This window comes from Aptenodytes patagonicus, chromosome 6 (genome assembly GCF_965638725.1).
Source record: "Aptenodytes patagonicus chromosome 6, bAptPat1.pri.cur, whole genome shotgun sequence".
NCBI classification, from domain to species: Eukaryota; Metazoa; Chordata; class Aves; order Sphenisciformes; family Spheniscidae; genus Aptenodytes; species Aptenodytes patagonicus.
In genome coordinates this window covers 59,976,457-59,990,026 of record NC_134954.1, presented here as the reverse complement: position 1 = coordinate 59,990,026, position 13,570 = coordinate 59,976,457, and positions in this window count along the sequence as shown.

The window sequence follows — 13,570 nt, the reverse complement described above, 5'->3', positions numbered from 1 at the left end:
GAATACCGTGTTCAGTTTTGGGCCCCTCACTACAAGAAGGACGTTGAGGTGCTGGAGCGTGTCCAGAGAAGGGCAACGAGGCTGGTGAGGGGTCTGGAGAACAAGTCTTATGAGGAGCGGCTGAGGGAACTGGGACTGTTTAGCCTGGAGAAAAGGAGGCTGAGGGGAGACCTCATCGCTCTCTACAACTCCCTGAAAGGAGGTTGTAGCGAGGTGGGTGTCGGTCTCTTCTCCCAAGTAACAAGCGATAGGACGAGAGGAAATGGCCTCAAGTTGCGGCAGGGGAGGTTTAGATTGGATGTAAGGAAGAATTTCTTTACTGAAAGAGTGGTGAAACATTGGAACAGGCTGCCCAGGGAAGTGGTGGAGTCCCCATCCCTGGAGGTTTTTAAAAGACGTGTAGATGAGGCGCTTAGGGACATGGTTTAGTGGGCATGGTGGTGTTGGGTTGACAGTTGGACTCGATGATCTTAGAGGTCTTTTCCAACCTCAATGATTCTATGATTCTAAAGTAACATTGACTGTGCAGGAATAAATCTGCCTTGATCTAATACAGGTAGCTACCTGGCTATAGCTGACTGGGAGACTATACAGAGCTTTCTTGTGTCCGTTTGCAATTTGGTAATATATTCACTGGAAGCTGTTCCAGGTTTATTGGCTTTGTGACCAGGTTCAAGAGAGGCAGGATATAACAGAAGGGATTTGTGCTGCTTTTCTGCTATGATGAGTACATGAGAATAAATAATCTCCTCATCTTCAGTGCATTTTTCTCAGAGTAGGTATCAATGTGAAAATGTTAGGACTGTCAGACAAAAATTATACTGGTGTCAACTATTTGGCTTCATGATGCCATCTAAAATACAGATCATAGGACACCATGCCAAGACTTAAAGAAAGGGCTGCTATCGCCGCATGATGCAGTGTCAAGCTAAGGGCAGCCTTAAATGAGGTTGCTGAGAACTATCTAGCCCATAGTTCCTCTGACCTCTGAGGAACTCCTCTGAAGAGAATGCCTTTGTTTACTGTAACCTGCAGAGCAATATAATTTCTAAATTGCCCTATGGAAAGAAATGATAGCACATCCACCAAGTGGCCAGGCCTATTGCCCCTATGCACAGAAAGGGAATGAAGAACTGAGGTCCACAGAAATAAATTAGTTTTTACACAATGAATATTTTAATGTTCAGTTTTTAGGGGATGTCCCCAGCTGAAGAATCCATTACTCTCAGTTTTGGCTTCAAATTCTTTCCCCTCTGTAGGAAAAGGGTAATATGTAAGCACCAAGGCACAACATACCTTGTGTGAGGAGCTCCTCAGATGCTCAAAGATCTTCCAGTTTCCTTCACTGTCTTAAAGCTCCACTGGCCCAGGGAAAGACTGTCTTCCAGAGCCCTGAAATTATCTTTCTGTGCACAGAATTGGCAGCTGATCACTTTGGACACCCATCCATTTATCTCTCAAGCCTCACTTATACCAATGTCAGATCATCTTCAGCATGACTTTGTGCAGCAAGCAGGTATGCCATGAAAGGCTCTGGAAAAATATCGGCAGTTCTTCCTATATGCCAACACAGAGGAGAGTAGGGATCAAGGTTGTCAGTCATCACACCTTTCACAAAGTTAGGAAAATAGTCAGACATACTCTGAAAAGGACAGATTCATTCTCTCAATGCTAAAGGTCATACAGGGTAGAGTAAAATAACTGATCTTTACATGAAAGCTTTCTCTCGGGGATTTTTAAGCTTTGCCTTTAGCCTCAGTCTTTGTTAAAAGGTGGAATTTCCAGGAGGAAAATCAGCCTTCTTTCCCATCATTTGCTTGCCTCATAAAATATGCAAGAGTGTTGGCAATGAACCCTGCATCAATTCATCAACACACCATTCCTGAAGCTTAAACTTTCATTGTACAGGAGAAAAGTCATCATCTGATAGTAGGTTAGACCCATACTGACGGTCTTAGTGCATCAATAATTAAGCAGGACTTTCAACCACATCGTTTAATACGACAAAATGTTTCTTAAGAATTGTGAAATTATCACCCAAAAAAAAAAGAATTACCAAGATTATAAAGAACCCATCATGCTCAGTGGCCTATGTTTAGAGACACAGAGCATTCCTTCCACTTACTTTAACACAGCAGTAGCATTCAATGGCTTCAGGCTGTAATTAACAGCACAAAGCTCTCTCACTGGGAGACAGGATAACAATTCAACAAAGTATATCTATATTCTGCAGCAGGTTCCTGAGATGCTCAGGGTTTAAATAGCTTTTAAAGCAAAGCTAAAGGAAGTTGCACAAATTACAGTTAGTACAGGTGAAGAAAAGCAACAGAAGCCAAGCACTAATATAGGAAATTAACACCCTTAATTAATTCTGCTGGTGTAGCCTGCTAGCTCAAATCAAAAATGTTTCAGTGTAAGTTGTTCTCCACAGTTCTGGGGCTTTTGAAACATTATGTATCAAACTGATTCTAAAGCAAATTCCATCCATTCTCTTGGAATATTACTACAGCATTAGAAAAAGAAGCTGGTAGGATGCTCCTGGTTTTAGAGCTCATGCAAAATAGTTTGGGAAGTTTTTCTGCACGTGGAGCAAAAAAAACCAGAGAATTCAGGACTATTCTGCAAAGGCCAGATGCTCATCCTTTAACCTGCAAACTTTGTGCAACAGTCAAGGACAATTCCTCCAGGTTTTAGTCCATTCCTGGAGACTTTTTAGGACAGAGAGATGGAGGATACACAGGTTGGATGAATTGTTCTGATGGTGGTAGCCTGCTACCTGAAGTCATCTTTCCTGGGGGCCTAATCTTCCCTGCTTTTGTAAATGGAAAGGGATAAGGTAAGAGAACAGCTGTGCTGTCACAAGTGTCAGTGCTTAAGGACATTTTCACATGATCACAAATATCTGAGTCATCCCAGGTCAGCTCAGTTGTAGCAGACCTGCAGATCACTGCTATAAAAATTATCTTAAATAGTGTCAGTTCATTGCTTCCAAAAGATGCTGATTTTTTTCTGCCTCTGCAGAAAATGGCCTGGTTGCAACAAATAGACTGGTCTGAATTTCTGCTTTGGGTGAACTACCTGATGTCTGGAGACCCAGGACTAATTGGTGGACTTTTTAAACCGAATTACCACATGGAAAAAAGAGCAGCCTCATAAAATAGTTCTGGGCAGAAAGCTTACAATGTCTTGAACTTTCGCCCTCATGGTAAATGTGCCCTTTCTCATTAAGCCACACTAGTAGCACTATGCGGTTGTTAGACTGAGATGCCAGGCACTAGACTGTGCGGAATTATACCCATCTCTGCTGTTTCCAGGTGAGAAAGGGAACCCCTTAAGGTTGAAACAACTGAGCAGGATGCATGATAAGCACCCAAAACTGTAGATTCCCTGTGAAGTGGGAAAGCCCTGTCTCCATCAACTCAGTTATTCTCTGCCTTAGTTTGTCATCCCTAAAAATCAGGCTGAAAAAGTCTACTCTGTTTGTCTTGGCTGTTTTTATTGCAAACTGACTGGGAAAGGAATTTTCTCCCATCATATGTATACCTAGTGGCTGTCACAGAGGAATCCTGTTAGCTCAGATTTTGGGCATATTCTTTTGATACTACTGCTAATAATAACAGTAAAAATGTCACTTCTTTTGTCAGCAACTTGATCTTCAGTGTACTTTCCAGCCCATAGTCTCACTAGCTTCCTTTTGTCCCTGGGAATTAAAATGGAGATCTCAAAGCAACTGCAGCAGCAAGCAGTGGATAACTACAATCAGTGTAATACAGAGGCTAGAGCATTTCTTCCATGATTTTTTTTCTTGGTACATAAATATGGATTTTTTTACTAGCTGAGTTGGAAGAAAAACCAACAAGAATGTTTCTAAGCCTCTGCAGCAAATCTTTTTTTACCTCCCACCTGGAAAAGGTGAAGGTTCAATATTTAAAACAGGGTGGTTTTTTAAATTTAAAATCAATGTTAACTCAAACTACTTGGTACTAATTCAATTATTATCAATAAGAAGAAAGGTAGCTTGTGATGTCAGCTTTCCTGCAACTATTCAAGATGACAAGAACATTTTTTTTTAAATAGCTGAAAAATAACCTAAAACATCCCTTTCTGATTTATTTCTGTTTACGATAGGTGCATTGTCTCCACTCTGCTCTTAATGAGGGAAAAAACCAATCTCAGAAGCAACAGCAGAGCTAATACTGTTGTAACATCCCTTTCAGGGGATGTTCAGGGCCAGCTGCAAGTTCTTTGCTTTCCTTCATCTTCAGGTATGCCAAATTTCTGGTAGGAAAAAGTGTCAGCTCAAAAGTATAACAAGCATCAAAGCAGCCAGGTCAGTGTGTACCCTGGGGACTGTGGTGAGTCTGATTTACCCTGCACAGTTTCTCCAAGGCTGTAGTTCCACAAGATGCCAGCTTCGCAGAAGAGTACAGGGCATTCCTATCCTGCCCCATTCCTCTCTCCCAGTTTCTGCTCCTACTCCCCCAGTACAGCACTCTCTCAGTTTGCTGACCTATATATTTGTGGGACCACAACATAAACTGTATTATTAAGCTTAAAAACAGTCCTTTATTTATTCTTAGGCCAGCTTCACCTTTGAATTGCAGGTATTATAAAATTGTGACTCGAAATATGTGAAGACAGAGAAAAGCAGACTGCTGGAAGATGTTCTTATTATTTAGTAAATCCTTACCTGCCTCTCCACATTAGCCATTTAAACTGGTTTAAATACTCACACCCACATTATGGAAGGTAGCAAGAAACAAAATCCTCACCTCAGAGAGATCAGACAATATAAGATCATTCATTAATATTAATTAACAATTCGGAAAAAAAAAATAATTCAACAACAGGGTTTTTTCTTGATGTGATTAACTGATCAAGAGCAGCCCTGAGGAGAAGGGCTTGGGAGTGTTGGTTGATGAGAAGCTCAACATGACCCGGCAATGTGCGCTTGCAGCCCAGAAAGCCAACCATATCCTGGGCTACATCAAAAGAAGCGTGGCCAGCAGGTCGAGTGAGATGATTCTCCCCCTCTACTCCACTCTCGTGAGACCCCAGCTGGAGTACTGCTTTCAGCTCTGGGGCGCCCAACATAAGAAGGACATGGACCTGTTGGAGCGAGTCCAGAGGAGGGCCACGAAGATGATCAGAGGGCTGGAGCACCTCTCCTATGAAGACGGGCTGAGAGAGTTGGGGTTGTTCAACCTGGAGAAGACAAGGCTGTGGGGAGATCTTCTTGCAGCCTTCCAGTACCTGAAGGGGGCCTACAAGAAAGCTGGAGAAGGACTTTTTACAAGGGCATGTAGAGATAGGACAAGGGGTAATGGCTTTAAACTGAAAGAGGGTAGATTTAGATTAGATGTAAGGAAGAAATTCTTCACTATGAGGGTGGTGAGGCACTGGAACAGGTTGCCCAGAGAAGTTGTGGATGCCCCATCCCTGGAAGTGTTCAAGGTCAGGCTTTGAGCAACCTGGTCTAGTGGAAGGTGTCCCTGCCCATGGCAGGGGGGTTGGAACTAGATGATCTTTAAGGTCCCTTCCAACCCAAACCATTCTATGATTCCATGAACTATTGTTTAAATCAAAGCAAAGACAATTCAGAAACAGAGTCCTGGATTCTCAAAAAGAGGCAGGCCTGGTTCACAAGAGTAAGATTCAGCCTGAATAATAAAATACCTATTAGACAAGGAATTGAAGACTAGGATTTTCCTTATCTCCTTGTGCCAGGTAAGCGTTGTCTTCACCAGATTACACATCTATCCCCAAAATGAAAAGAAAGTAAAAGTTTTGGAAGACTCAGCTTCAATTATGAAGCTGCAATGGAAGTGTTGTCAGAGATACGTGTCAAGGGTGACAGTAAAAACTTCTTTAGGTAAGGCCTGGATGGATTTGTTTGCTGACCAGCAACCTTGGGGAAGATGCGAGAGGCTGTAACAGCAGCATACAACATACTTTAGGAATGGTTCAGAGAATGGTTAACACTTGAACTAACCATCATCTCCACTGAATTAGGTTCAGAAAATGCCTGGATTGAAAAGCAAGGCTTCTAACATTAATCTTTAAATCCGGTGCTCGTGTTGAAAACACATATACTTTGGCAATCTATGGCTTTTAAAACCTAAAAAGATTGATGTCAAGCAAACAAATGTTGCTGTAGTAAAGAAAGGTATTAATCACTTCTGCAGAACAAAGAGGGACTCCATCCATTTTAAGAGGCCTGGCTGATCAAATAAAGTACTCTGCTAAATGTGTTTTGGAGGCACAAACTAATGAGAAGACTGGACAACAAATGTCCTCAAAAAACCCACAACAATATGTCGACTGCTTCACAGCAGTCACATGAGGGTAAAGTGTTCGCTTGGATCCTGTTCCTATATCATGCTGCTTCTAGCTCATGGTAGTTAGAGGATGTTAACGTAAAAGTAGGAAAGACTTTTGGAAAGGATGTGCTATGTTTCACTATATTTTATGTTTCACACATTATCTTCTCCCTAATATGTCTCTCTTATTCATGCAATAGCCCAGCCCAGATTTCAAAGGATTTCCAGGAATTGCAATAACCCCTGGAGAAAAATGTAATGGGGCAATGAAGTATCCCTACAAAAACTTCATTCTAAAAGTGCTGAAAACATTTTTAATAGAAGGAAATGACTCCCAGGGTGGTTTGTTTAAAACAAATCATACTGCCACTTCTCTTTAAGTCATCATTATTTCTTATTCTCTAAGCAATAATATAGGCTTATAAGAAGGAAGACCACAGTATTAGGCAGCTAGTAGGAAAATCAAAGAATACAAGCATTTAATTCATGCCATTGGCACCATGAGAAAGCAGGGGAAAATGCTGCTCCCCTATCTGCCTCAGATTTCTTATCCTTAGAGAGCGACTGGGTGCTAAAACGTACAGAGCACTTGGTGCTCTCTCAGTTGTAGCTGCCAATGCTGATACTATTTCTGTCCTCTGAGCAGAATAGCAGCCACAACAAGGTTATGGTCACTCATTTTTGGAGATAACAAAGCCAGGCAATCCCTCCTCTGGGCTAATTAGGATAGAGCAAAGCCACAGCCATAAGAGGTCCCCAGGGAAAACAGAGCTGCTGCCATGTGGTAGGCTGGGTTCCCATAGCAGAATATCCCATTTGTGAGTTGGCTGAGCTTCATGGACCTCCTGTATTTTGTAACTGCTGCCAGTACCTGCCTGGGATGAGCCAAATAGAGACAACTCTCTGGGCCAGCCTCTATCAGCTGCAATTTAATTGATTTTTTTATGATGGAGCAACACACCATAAAATTCAGAACAGAGAGAAAGGACCATTTTAATTTCTCAGCTAGGCAGGAGAAATGACACATTTGTCCATGTGAACCCCGTCAGTGTTGCAGCTGTAGCCAGCTCTTCCTTCCCATGTGTTTGCTAACCAGGTCTTAAAAAAAGACATTGCTGAGGGTTTGTGTGATTGAAAGCAGCCTGGTGAGAATAGGCTATAAAAGCAGCAGATTGAAGATTCAGCTTTTACACTACCCTCCTGGCTAGATGTCAGGTTTTCTGGAGGCTAAGAAATAAGGACATTCTTTAAGGCAGAACACTTCACCTGCCCTTCCATCACTTCTCTGTATTTCATGACTAATTTCCTATGATAAGGACAAGGAGAAGAAGCAATCAGGTTGGTTTCACAGTTTCTTAAGAATCTGTTTCCTATTAGCAAAGAACCAGCTCAGAGCTTTATATCTGGCCATTTGGTCAGCAGCTGCATTTACAGAGCATATATATTGCCTTGAAAATGGAAGGAGCCATCAGGAATAATGGTCTATAAACCAAGCTATAATTCTGCTGGCTCATAAAAGTACAAGAGAAGATCTAGACTGGACAACCATTAAGATTACAACAGGGCAAAGAGGCTGAGTACGTTTATATCAGGAGAAAGGGAGCAATGCAGCTCCAGGAGCCCCTCTCTGCCCTCCTCAAAGTATTTCAGAACTTCCCTGTGTATGCTTTGTCTCCAAAGTGAAGAATAGAGAAAAACAGAAGACACTTCAGTGCTCATGTCACTAAACAGGAAACAAAAACAACACAGCAGTACTATTAGCGTGACTTTAATGATAATGGTTAAACCTTGGTACCACATTTATCTCAGATTCTTCTTTTGCTATAGTGCAAAGAGTAGCAGTGAGTGGGATGTCATTGAATTGACTGTCAAAATTATTGCCAAATAGAAATTAGTGAGCTGCAAGATGGATAATGCAACAGTCATGATGGATTAAAAATCTGTCCTGTTTGATACATCCTGAGTACAATACCTATTTACAGATGTTATGATGTTGGTCAGGTGATCTAGTACCTGAGTTTTATTACACGGCAGAGAACTTAAGTACAACATCAGAAAGGAATGAAACTCAAGTATGGAGACAATCAAGGTATTTTTGCGGTCAGTGTTCTTTTATGGACTCTGCCAGCTTTGCATTTCTGCAGTCAAAAGGTACGCATTCTGAAGACAACCCAATGCCATTAGCTTATGATCCCAGCTGTCTGGAATAATCCTAGTGACATAAAATACTTTAGAGGAGCATTTCTTCTTTAAAAGCAAAAGAAATAAACTTGTGGAGAAGACTGGGATGCTACTGATAGCTCTGTATCAGAGAAAGTATTAGTTATCCTGCTGGAGATAACTCAGACTCAGGTCTGAAGATAGGATGCAGTGGACTCTCTAACTGAGTACAGGTAAGTTCACTGCACACAATTATAGGAAGGAAAAGGTGTTAGTGAAGCAGGGGAGCGCTATACAGAAATGTTTAAATTCTCAGTCCTTTTTTCCCCCCCCCCCCAGTGACTTTTGACCTAGGAGGTCTGGGGAAGAAGGAAAACATCTAGCAATCACAAATCATAGTAGTGGCTGTTTAACTCAGATGGTCATTTTTAACACTGTATTCAATTGAATGCAGCACCTTCAGTCGCAGAAATTTGGGATACTTGAAACTATGGGGAAAAACAGCTGGTGTCCTCTTCTTAAATCAGAGAGCACCAAGTGTACCGAACTGCCCAAAGGAGCCTGGTGCAAAATTATTGACAGAAGTGAATTCAAAATCCTCATTAGTTTACTCTTCCCTTGTTTTTCTCTGATCCTTTTCAGAAGAGGTCAGGAATGTACCTTCATGCTGGATTTGAATAATGAAGGTCTTACAGATCCTCTGAGATTTTTTTAGCCAGTTGCTAGATGAAAGATGTCTCCAGATATCACCCCACCAAATGCTTGTACTGGAGATAACAAATTGCATTCCTAAAACGGGGAGACATAAATGATGGTGAACAGGTTTCTGCCTTCCCCTTGATCCTGGGAGGGTGAAGCCAAACATATTATTTCAAGCTCTTCCAATGCAAAAGTTACTTTTGTTCCACTGGAATTTTTCCTCTTTTTTTTTTTTTTCCTTCCCCTCTTTATTGCTGGGGAAAGTTAGCACTGAATACTGACAAGGTTGAGAGTTCCAGTAGGTGATAGGAGAAATTCTGTGCTGCACACATAATAAATTGAGTAACTAACCCCCATATCCACCCCTCCAGCAAAGCTGCCAAGCTCCAGGAATCCCAGCTTCAGAGTAAAGTCATTTCCATATCACCTAATGAAGGATGCATAGACATTTGTTATTACCATTAATTTATTAAAGAGGCACAGGCACCAGCAATCATCAACCTCATTACAACCCAGAAGGAACCTGTTGAAAATCATGTGAGGGCAGGGCAAGAGGAGTTAATTGCCCACACAAACCTCAACTGCCAACTAGGACTCTAAAGAGTGTTATCCTTCTAATGTTATTTGTGAGGACAGAGTCAGATTTAATTAGCTACTTAATGCTCAAGTATTCCTGCAAAAGACTGGTTTGAAGGCAAAGAGAAATGGGGCCCAAAATCTGACTAAGATGCACTGACTGTAATATTTCAGAATTGGCTCACAGAAAATCTACCTCTGAACTGCTCTGGACATGCAGAGTTTGGTAAAAGTCTCTTCTCTCTACTCTTTTTGCAAGTAGTGGTGATTCTCTATTCCTTTCCTTTCTGTGAAATCTTTTCCCAGCCCATAACATCTGTGGGAAGCCTCCAGACACTTAGGAAGCTCTTTAGATTACTGTCACATGCTCATACACAACATGCGTACACTGCAGGGAAGTGCCTTCCTTAGCTAATGTCGTGTGGACAATTTGGAAATTATTCTGAGCGAGGACTGTGGGGGTGAAAGGGGCCCGGCTGCCTCGATCGGTGACTTGCACTTGGGGACCACAGAGCAAATTCCCCATTCTTAAATTTTCACACCCTGCTGTGGAGTTTCAGCTCCTTGCTGTAGGTAGTCCTCCCTAAGCAAAGGGAAAGGAAGATAAACCCTAGGGCAATATTGCACTAGCCGCAAGGCAGTCCATTAATGGCACAGATAAATAGCTGCCTTCCTGCACCATTAAATCAGACCCTTTGTGCTGATCCACAGCCTGCTAGATATCCAATAGAAATGTTTTGCCGTCTTTCAAAGTGGCTTGCATGTCTTGCCCTGAAGTCTGCCTGGCACCAAGACAGACTTGTCTGGAAAGACCTTTCATTAAAATATTTTTTCAGGAAAGCCTGAGGACCATGGCAAACCTTGTCTGGATGAAAAGATGTTTCATTTCTTATTTCAAGACATAAATTGATGAGTTGGCTCCACCTCCAAATGCAGCCGAAGATGCAGTGACTTCTCCCAGGATATAGGATTTTAAAAAACCAGCAACACCTTAGGGTTTCATCAGACCAAGAAGGCTAAAATCTTCATGTTACTGGCCCTGAGGGGAATTTCACTAGATGTGTGAGAGCTTCAGGGACTAGCACTGTTGGGAACTGCTCACACTGGTGAGGTGACTGCTTTTAGAGCAAAGGTGCTTTAGAGCTCAGCACAGTTGAAATCAGAGTCTTCGAGGAGAGGCGAGTGCAGCGGGGGGCTGTGGATCTGAAAGCACATTTCACTCCCCAGCAGATGGCCAGGGCTACTTAACACTCCTGTTGTATTTTCAGAAAGCCAAAGGCTTTTATAGCCATACTCCATATGCATAGAAAACATACCTAGGAGGGAACAATAAAAGAAAACATTCTCTCCAACCTCACCTCCAATAATTGCTGCAGAGTCTTAAAAGTGATGCTGCTTCTGTTCTTTTATTTTGTCTCTTTCCCTCCCATCATGCTAACATCACAGGGCACCTGGGAAGCTTGACTTTGAATGACTCCCCCCATTATTTGGCTCTCTTGAAGATTCCTATGCCTGCCACCCGAATCCTCATCTCCCACAATCCTTCCCTGCTTAGCCTGCTTTCCACCAGCACACCATGCCCTCGCAGAAGGAAGCATGTTTTATGTATGACTCACTGAGCACTAAGGTGTTGGTGCTGCTTGGCATTAATTTGCTGCCTTGGTAAATAATTTAGAGCTTTTTAGCTGGAGGTACACAGCCGGAACAAGGCAGCCATCGGTGGAGTGCCAGAGGTGGGTTACCCACCCAAACAAATCCTGCCCGGCACCATGGTTTTTTTACTCAGTGCTAGGAACTAACATCAGATCTGAAGCCTCACACTGTCTGCTATTACTATTTCTACTGTGGCAGTGCCTAGAAATCACATCTGTTGACTACTGAAATACCCCATTTCAGGCAGCAGGAGTGTAACAAATGGCCAGGAGCATAATGAAAGGCCAGCCTCAGCTCCCCATAGCTAGTCTAGGAATGGCAAACAAGCATGTTCTGGTCTGTCTGTCTGCCTTTGATCCTTGTCTTCTTCCACTCATTTGCCTCCTTGCCCTACTGCACCCAGGCACCTGCACACAGATGTCCCTGAGAATATTCCTGGGAATATTTTTTCAAGTCACCCCTTACCCTCCTCCTATTTCTGTCTGAATCACATTGTCCTCACCATCTCAGAAGCAGGACTTTTCAGGAGATACATAAGTAGGAGACAGAGAGGGCTGCAGTGACACACAAGGAGGCTGTGAGTTTGACTGCAGTGTGTAAGGGAAGATATCACGACCAGAGAAGTACGAAAGGGGATCGTATCATATACCGCAAAGCAACACCCGGAGCCTGCTGAAATCAATGGGGAATTTACCAGGAGCATCACTCCAGCGATCTACCTGCAAAGCCCCACGCTGTCTCAGTGATGGACAATCTTCCCAACCTCCCACAGGCTCCACACACACTAAAAAGGGGCAGATGCTGATGAACTTCTGTCTCCATCTCTGATACGCCCCAGTCCTATGTTCTTTTCCTTATTGATGGATATTAATCTACCTGCATTTGGAAGAAAAACCTAGCCTCATTTTTTCCAACTTGATTTTCTCTTCTCATTCCTGTCCTCAGTGCTGAAGGTGATCTTGGGGCTTAGTTTTCTCTGCGTAGCATCAGCCAGTGCTGCAGACTGGTACAGTGAAAAGCTGGTTGCTGTATATATAAGTGTTTACAAATGAATGGGAATAAAACATGCCCTGTCTGCTTTATCTAACAGCACATTAGCATCTTGCTGTAGAGAAACAAACTACACCAAATGGTCCTTGGGAAAACCAGAAACATCAGCCTTTGGACCCATCATGATGCACACACTGGAGCAATCCAAGGGAAGCAAGTGTGCCTGCAGACAGCAGCCCACATCAGCCCCACCTAAAGACCTCTCCTGCCTGAACGGTCCTGCCAGTGACCCAAGGTGCTGCCCATGGCTCAGTGCAACCCCAGTTCCACAGACATCCTGCCAGTCTCACCTTTCATAAAGGAAGCCAACACTACAGTGTTTCAGCCCAACACCAGCAACATTTCAGCCTCCCACCAGATTAACCTGGATGTCCGAGATGTATATGCCAATACTGCCACCTAAGCCAAAGTTCCCTATAGCATGTGTTACAGCATCCTCTGATGGCAGCCAGTAGCAGGGGTGTCTGCCCTGCTCAGGGATATTTCGCTGACTGTTAATTGCTGGGAGTACTGTGCTCTTCCATCTAGAATATCTAATTTAGTGAAAATTATACTTTGCATTACAGGGAAGGTTACTATGACATATAACAAAATTACCCTGAAACTTTCTAGTCTACCCTGATTAATGGCACTAATTTGGATTTAACTAGTGCTTTCCCCAGGATCACAGCAGGATTAACAAATTTGGAAATGTCAAGAAAGCAGCAGGTCAGTCCAGCTCTTGTACCGGTAAAAAAGTCCATGTCTTTTTCTCGTAGGGCTGCAGAGCCAAAGGACTGGGTTTGTCGTTGCAAGACAGTGAAGCAGCAACACTCCTCTTGCATTGAAGACTGAAATTGCAAGAGCTGTAAAATCGCTGTCCTGATGTGGGAAAGTGGCAAAGTCCCTGTGGGGTCATTATGTCTCGTTGTGCTAAACACAGGTAATAGTGAAGTGTTAATTTCTCACACAAACACACACAAACAGTTCGAACCATGGCCTCTTGGTAGAAAGCACTGGTTCTATGCTGAGACATTTCCCATTTGCATGACAACCTCCTCTCTAGCTAAATGGGGTGTTTGACTCAGCAGAGCAGTGCCGGACTGTCACACCAGGCTCTCGTGTTTCTGCTC